Genomic DNA, 8869 nt, shown 5'->3' on the forward strand with positions numbered 1-8869 from the left:
AGAAGAAAAGAAAAATTAGAATCAAGCAAAAGAACAAATTGTTGGAACGGGGTGTGACCTGATTCTCCTCTCTCGGAGGTGAGATATGTAGGCTGCCCTACTCTGGGCTCGGTCTAACCAAATAATAGATTTAGAATTGCCCAATCAAAAGAAACTAGGGCATGAGTTAATCTTTATTATTTGAGTCGATTCCAAAAGTTGTAAGTCCTACTACACTTCAAGTGTCATTTGGGCCTCATGCTATCCTTTCATTCTAACCATATCTAAAATTCAAGCTACAACCAAAGAAAAATCTTCAGATCAATCTTTGAGAATGTTAAGGCTAAGCATTCAATGGATGTGATGATGCATTTGGGTACTACTTGTCTTCCTTAGCATAAGGAACCAGGAGGAAAATAAAAATGAGAGCATCTTATCAGTGAAAAATCTTACGGGCACCATAAGGCGATGGTAAGTTGAGAGAAATAAAAATAAGAGAGTCTTATTAGTGAAAACCCTCATGGGCACCGTAAGACGATGGTAAGTTGAGAGAAATAAAAATGAGAGAGTCTTATTGGTGAAAACCCTCACAGACACTATAAGTCAATGGTGAGCTGAGAGAAAGAAAAATGAGAGAGGTTTGTTGGCAAAAATCCTTCAAGGTGTCACTAGTCGAGTGAGGTCTATAAGTGCAATTGACCTAAGGAAGCAACTTAATTTCAGGGTTATTAACTCAAACACAACTGGTGGAAAGTTTTGATTAAAAGATCAGGCAGCTTAATCCAAAATGTATGACATAATCATTAGAAATGATTGTCATTTTCAGATAAATCTTTTCTTTTCTTTTCTTTTCTTTATTTTCAAAAAGCGTCAAACAGTGTCTTTTCTTTCCTCTCTTTATTTCTATTTTTGTCCTTTTGAGTCTATCATTCGAACAAAAATTATTTTTCTCATATCTTTGAGTCAAGTCCATGCCAAAGCAAGTGAGAAAAAATTTAAATACTGGCTACCTACTTCTTCAATTTCACAAAGCAAGACAAAAGGTCAGCACTTGAAAGAAACAAGATTGCAAGTCAGAACAAGTCATGCAGAAGGTTGTTGTCAACAGACAAATTTGGGGGAGTCGCAGAAATACCAAGGTTTAAAAGAAATTATCTGAGAAACATAGCAAAGTAGAGATACTATGTTTGTTTCAGAGTCACTCTTAATATTCTGAGTTTTGATCAATGGTGCAACAAGTCAATGACAAATGTTAATGATAAAAAGTAAGATTTAAATCTGACGACTATAAGAGAAATCGCCTCAAAATCCAAAGCCGCAAGCCAACCACCCTATCTTAAACTCACAAGTTTTCTTTTTATGAAACAGGAATAGTGTCTACCTTCAAAGCGCAAATGTCCAGAGGTGTGATTCCTCATTTCTGCAAATGTAAGAGTAGTGTTGTTGTATAGGTTTGGTAATCGCAATTATGGTCAAACTCATTATCTTGAACCCTAAGAGACACATTCTCTAATTTGGGTTTTTCATGTCACACGGCTAGGAGGTGCACTTGCTAATTTGAACTGTTAATTCTAAAAGATGCACTTTTCATAAGAACCTTTCGCTTTCATTCTTAAGAGAGAGACTTGTTAGTCTCATTCATTAAATTTTACCCTCAAAAGGGGCATTTGTTAATCAGGATCTTGATTTATCTTTGCATTATGCACTATTGCAAGTAGTTGTGATTGGGTTTGACGCTAGCAAAAGCTTTTGATGAAAACTGGGGCAAAAATTAAAAGTAATTCATGTTATATGGAACTTCACTTTAGGACACTCCTAGAAAATGAGACTTTATTTTTCTTAAATATGGAATCTTTCTTTATCATAATCTTTGTTTGGGATAATTTTTGTTCTAGTTTTGATTTTGATTTCAGGAGCCCGCCTAGAGAACAGGGTGAGGAAATTGAAAGTCAGGAGCTTGCTCAAAGAACAAAGTGAAGAAATTGCAACTCAGGATCTCGCCCAAAGAATAGGGTGAGAAATTGAAGGTCGGGAGCTCGACCGGAGAACAGAGTGAGAAAATTGCAAGTCAAGAGCCCGCCTAAAAAATAGGGTGATGAACTTACAAGTCGGGAGATCGCTCAGAAAACAGACTGAGAAAATTGTAAGTCGGGAGCCCGCCTGAAGAACAGGGTGATGAAATTGAAAGTCGAGAGATTGCCCAGAGAATAGAGTGAGGAAATAGCAAGTCAGGATCCCGCCTAAATAACAGGGAGATGAAATTGTAAGCCGAGAGCTCGCCTAGAGAACAAAGTGAGAAAATTTCAAATCAGGAGCCCTCCTGAAGAACAGGATTATGAAATTGAAAGTCAAGCAACAAGGTTAAGAGATTGAAAGTCAAACAACAAGGTGAATCAAGTGAAAGTCAATAAAGCAAGGAAATTACAAGTCGGGAGCTCGTCCGAGGAATAGGGTGATAAAATTAAGAATCAAAAGATTAAAAAATTGCAAGTTAGGATCAAGGTTCAAAAGTACCACCGACAAAATATGATCAATTTGTGAGTTCATCTCCAACATCAAATTTTGTTTAGAGAAAGAATTTATTCTCAAGTTCAACCCAAAGAAGATCAAATCTTTTGTCAATTTTGAAAGCATTAAAAACTCAAGTCAAGAGTCCAAGGAAGTTGCATAGATAGGACTTTTGTAATTTTGTTATCTTTTAACTTGTAATTTTCATGTAATAACAAATCCATGGATCAGAACCTCAACAGGGACTCACTCAACTCTCCAACTCGATATGATCTTTCTCCTTCCAACCCTTTAAAATACCTGTGACTTAATCCCCTTATAATTTGGTTTAGTAGGATGTCCAAAATCAAGAATCGATTGTATTCCTTCCTTTTATTTCCTCCCTTTGAATAATGATCAGGTTAAAATTCGGTCTCGTTGTCGACTTCTTTGTCTGAAAATACTTTGTGTTTATATCCAAAGAGGGGCATGATATAGACACGTAATTTTGTCCCTCCTGAAAGTGTATTTTTATTTACCCCGTCTTACCATGAACCCTCAATCATGTGACAATCCCCTCACTAAAAGCCAACTTAAAAAATTCATAACCATTTTTGAAACCTCACCCTAAAAAAAATAACAACTTTCTACCCCAACCCCCTACCCCTACTTAACCACCTACCCCACGTGCCCCCCTTCCCTTCAAAATGGAATTCATATTTCTTTTTAGTTAGAGAACAAGCACACTGCCAATACATATACATACTAGAGAATCTCTATTTTTTTCTTCTCCTCATTGAGGAAATTACACACTCACAGCACACACACACATAATCATACTCCCATACACACAAGCCTCTATTTTTTTGGATTAGCTACAGATACACTATCACATATACATACATACACCATTACACACACACATACCAAGAAGAGGAATTCTCACTGAAAATAGATAATCATATATATACACCAACATACTTAGAATATGGGGGAATTCACACACACACCGATGATGCCATTAACACACACCACCTCACACCAAAAACAAGACTCACATATTACACACATATGCACACACACTAGAATAGAGAAAAATAGTGAAATAGAGTGAAAAAGAAAAAAGAGAGTTGATCAAAAACAGTGTGAAAACAAAGAGGGAATCGAGAGATTTAAAATCGAGACAAGAGAGGAGAAAAAGGGTTCCTGTTGGATTATTTTTCGATGAGTTCCTCATTGAATATCCACCAAAATCACTACCAGGAACTCCGAAAGTAACTGTTTGATCGCTGCTACAGCAAAACCCATCGAAAAATAGCATCGGTGCATTTATTTCAGCCAGATTCACGTTGAACATCTACTCTCCTTCCTCATTTTTAGACCAAACCTCACCAAAGAATCTACCATTTATCCAAACAGATCTGAAAATCATGGTCGAGTTTGAGTTTTGGTTAGATTCGGTTGATCATTGTTCCAATTTGCTTGATTTATCATGGGTTTTCTTTCAAAACAACTATTAGGGATATTTTCTTAGTGAGTTGGATCATAGCCGGTATTTTGGTATTCTTCGAGGTTTTGAGATAGCTATCTTATTCTCTTTTTAACTCAATCAAAAATATTCAAAAGTTCCAATTCTTAAACTCTTTCTCTTTATTTCATCTTAATTGGTTTGATTGATGTTATGATTATGTTTGTGTGTGTTTTGTCGGCGCTTCATGTTGAATAATTGATCGTTGTATAAGTTTGATGTTAATATGGTGGACAACTATTTCAGGTAAAAATTTGGTATGTTAAAATGGAATTTGGGGAGGGATTGATTGTGATAAAAATGAATTCGGATTTATTTTGATTTATTGATGATATGGAACATGATAGAATCATGATAAGTCAAATCGATAGGCAAATTATAGTTTTTGGGGTAGGCAATCCTTAGGATTCTATATAAATGAATGTGTGAATGCTTGTTTGAAATGATTTCCCATTTATATCGCATTTTCTGTCAAATGTATTTATTTGTTGGGGAATGCCTCGAGGTCACATTGTACTTATTCATCGAGGAATGACCCTAAGTATCATTTATGCAAAGGAAGCTCATGATTAAGGCCCAAGGCATCGAGTAAATCATAGCTAGGATAGTTAGAATAGTTTAGGTTTTAATTTCAGCATTTTTTATTCTCGATTTGTAATAAATTGGAATGGACACTATATTTTTGGACTTGTTGTGTTTTGTTTGTTTGATTGATTGTCTTGTGTGCTTTATCTAGTCCATAGTGTTGTACTAGCCGAAATACTCTACGAAGCGACCATCATAAAACCAAGAGACTGGGGGGTGCTTAACACCTTCCCCTTAGTCAACAGAATTCCTTAACTGAAATATCTATTTGTGGATCAGTTTTAAGGACTCAAAATCATTTTGATAAGAATTTCCAAAGGTGAATTGGCACACTGGATTTATGCCAAGTGGTGACTCTGAGTTTTGACTGTAAACAATCTTTTTCTAAACAAATTATCAACTTTTGCCACTTAATAATAAAAACTCTTTCAAAACTTAAAATCATAATCTTTTTGGTTAAAAAAGGGGTGTGACATTAAGGATCACCAGTTATTCAGTAAGTCTAGTTAGTGCGAATTCTACTAGAGATTAGTAGCTTTCCTTGGTCATATCATTTCCGGTGATAGCATTCAAGCTGATCCTTAAAAGATCGAAGCAGTGAGAAATTAGCCTAGACCCATCTCTCCACAAGAAATCAGGAGTTTCTTGGGTTTAGCTGGTTACTATAGATGGTTTTTTAAAGGTTTTTCTTCTATTTCTTCTCCCATGTCTCAGCTAACCCAAAAGAAAGTCAAATTTTAGTGGTTAGATTCCTGCAAGAAGAGTTTTCAAGAGTTGAAGACTCGACTCGCTTTCGCTCCAGTGTTGACTTTAGCAGATCGCACAGATGGGTTTTTAGTCTATTGTGATGCTTCTAGAGTTGATCTTGGTTGTGTATTAATGCAGCGAGGCAAGGTAATAGCCTATGCCTCTAGACAGCTTAAACCCTATAAGAATAATTACCCGACCCATCACATTGAGTTAGCAGCAGTTGTCTTTACCTTAAAAATTTAGAGGTATTACCTTTATGGGGTTCATGCTGATGTATTTATGTATCATAAAATTTTGCAGTAAATGTCCATGCAGAAAGACCTGAATCTTCATCAAAGAAGGTGGCTGGAATTATTGAAAGACTATGATATGAATATAATGTATCACCCGGGTAAGGATAATGTAGTGGCCGATGCCCTTAGTAGATTGTTTATGGGAAGTGTTGCTCATGTTAAGGATGATAAGAAGGAGTTAGTCCATGAGGTTCATTATCTTGATAGTTAAGTTTTCGATTGGTTGATTCAGCTGAAGGTAGTATATGGGTTCAAAATGGTTTGAAATCTTTACTGGTGGCTGAAGTGAAAGAAAAGCAAGACAAGGATCCTATTTTGTTCAAATTGAAGGAGGCAGTTTGGGATCAGAAGTTAGAGATTTTCTCCCAATGGGGAGATGGAGTGCTTCGTTGCCAAGGTAGGTTATGTGTTCCGTATGTTGATGGTTTGAGACAGTGAATATTAGTTGAATCGCATGTTGCATAATACTCTATTCACCCAGGAGCTACTAAGATGTACTGTGATTTATGGGAAATCTATTGGTGGAGTGGTATGAAGAAAGATATTGTAGAATTTATGGCTAAGTGTTCGAATTGTCGGCAGGTTAAGGTTGAGCACCAAAGGCCTAGTGGTACGCTTCAAGAGTTAAGCATCCCTACTTAGAAGTGAGGGGTGGTGAACATAGATTTTGTGACAGGGTTACCTCATACGCATCGTCAACATGATTCAATTTGGGTCATTGTAGATAGAATGAACAATTCAGCCCATTTCATACCAGTTCATACTTTGTACTCAGCTGAGGACTATGCTAAAATCTACCTGAGAGAGTTGTTAAATTTGTATGGGGTTTCATTGACCATCATTTATGATAGAGGTACCCAGTTACTTCTCACTTTTTGAAAGGGTCTTGGTATCCAAGCTCATCTCAGCACTGGTTTTCATCCTCAGATAGATAGTCAGGCAGAATGAACCATTTAGAATTTAGAGGATATGTTGAGGGCTTATGTTATCAACTTTAAGGGTAGTTGAGATGACCACTTACATTTGATTGAGTTTTCCTACAACAACAGTTATCACTCTAATATTCAGATGGCTCTATTTAAAGCCATATATAGAAGAAGGTGTAGATCGCCTATTGGTTAGTTTGAAGTAGGTGAGGCTTCTTGGATAGGTCCAAATTTAGTATATGAGGCAATGGAGAAAGTTCAGTTAATTCGAGAAAGGCTGAAGACAGGCTAAAGTCATCATAAATCTTATGCAGGTATGATGAGAAGATATCTTGAGTTTGTTATTGGTGACTAAAAAACTTGGTTTATTTGAAAATTTTTCCCATAAAAGGGGTGAAGAGGTTAGGTAAGAAGGGGATGCTTAGTCCCTGCTATGTTAGCCTATACTGGATTTTGAGCCTTTTTAAGAAGGTAGCTTATGAGTTAGAGTTGCATGCAGAATTGGCATCAATGCATTCGATGTTTCATGTCTCTTTGTTAAAGAAATATATTGGTGACTTAACTTCTATTGTTCCTTTAAAAAGTATGGATGTGAAATATAGTCTCTCCTACGAAGAAGTCCAAGTTGAGATCCCTGACCGTCAGACTCATAGGTTGAGGAATAAAGAAGTTCCCTTAGTTAAGGTTCTATAAAGGAATTAATTTGTTGAGGGAGCTACATGGAAAGAAAAAGCAGATATGAGAGCCAAATATCCCTATTTTTTCTCTACGAATTCAGATTCAGCTTGAGGTTGGTTTGAAATATTGCTTTTTGAGTTAAAATGTGTTTAGGGATGTTAAAAGGGTCATCCGGGAGAGTTTTGAAATTTTCAGAAGGGGTTTGGGGTGTTTTGAGCCATGAAGGAAGAATGCCTCCGCTATTTAGGCATGTCACGAAGGTTGTATCTCCGCAATACATGGCGTGTCACAAAGGTTAGCCTCCGCAATACACACCATTTCACGGAGGTTAGTCTCCGCGATAGCCTTCATACCATAGAGGCTATGTTTTCCTGCATCATTATTTAAAGCCCAAATGGGCACTTGGGTCTTTTACCCCTCTTCCTAAATGTACAAATCATGAATTAAAACCAAAAAGGGTTATTATTTGCCCCATTCCCTATCAGTTAACAGCATGAAATCATTCCCTATTCCCAAGAACTCAAATTACAAGTTTCTTCCCAAGGATTCAATCATTCAAGGTCCCAAATCCAAGTTCTCTTCAATAATTCAAGAAACTCAGGTATATGGGGTATTCATAAATGGGTTCGTTCCACCTATTGAATCCTAAGAATCCCGTATTTTTCAAGTATAAACCTTTTTTCCTCTTTTTATGAAATTCCAATGTAAGAATGAATTTACTCAATGTTCTTCTCATAATTTTGAATTTAAGCCATGCCAATATGTTTACCCATGTGAATTATGTTATTGAATGCTTTAAATTTCAATCAACCACATTGTGTTCAGTTGACACCATGCTAATTTATCAATTTATGAATTGAACCATTTGAGCATGTTGTCCTCATAATTTTAACATATTCCCATACTAACTCATGGATTTCATCAATTGGGGATATATTCTATATTTTGGGACTCTAAATCATGAATTTCCTTACAGTGTTGTTAAATGATGTCATTGTATTTAAAGTAATATTTAGTGTTGGAGAGTTATGAACACCCGATACCTATCTATTTATATATGTTTCCATTTTAAAGAAACAAGTCAGTCAGATCATGGTTTTATTATAATACTCAATCATGATCATGTTGAGTATTATCAGTTATGATTTCCAGTTGAATCTAATCAGTACTAGTGTCAGTTCAGTTTGGAGTAGGATTTAGCACTGAGTAAACCCAGGGATGGGGGCTCACCTACTAGTCGAGGGTGTGACCTTTAGTAGCAGTCCCTGAGTTCCAGAATAGCATAACTGCCATAGATTTTAAGAGGTATTCCTTCCAATTGAGGGTTGACACTCTCTAATGGGAACCTGCCAGTAGAGGATGACCCCCTAGTCCTTTGGGACACCTGTTTAGTAGATCCACACAGCCAGTGTTGGTACCCATGGCAAGGTACTGACACCTTTCCAACTGGGGTTATACGTTGGACCCCGAATATAATCTACATGATAGCTCCCACAGTTTTATGTTTAGTATCCAGATTTTATCAGCTCAAGTTTGCATGACTAAATGTTAAGTTTATTAACTATTCATTTAGTCAGTTTTACAAATTATTTTAGTACATGTTTTTACTTGGTTTTGCATTCATTTTACATGTTTATGAATTC

This window comes from Capsicum annuum, chromosome 10 (assembly GCF_002878395.1).
Source record: "Capsicum annuum cultivar UCD-10X-F1 chromosome 10, UCD10Xv1.1, whole genome shotgun sequence".
Lineage (NCBI taxonomy): Eukaryota > Viridiplantae > Streptophyta > Magnoliopsida > Solanales > Solanaceae > Capsicum > Capsicum annuum.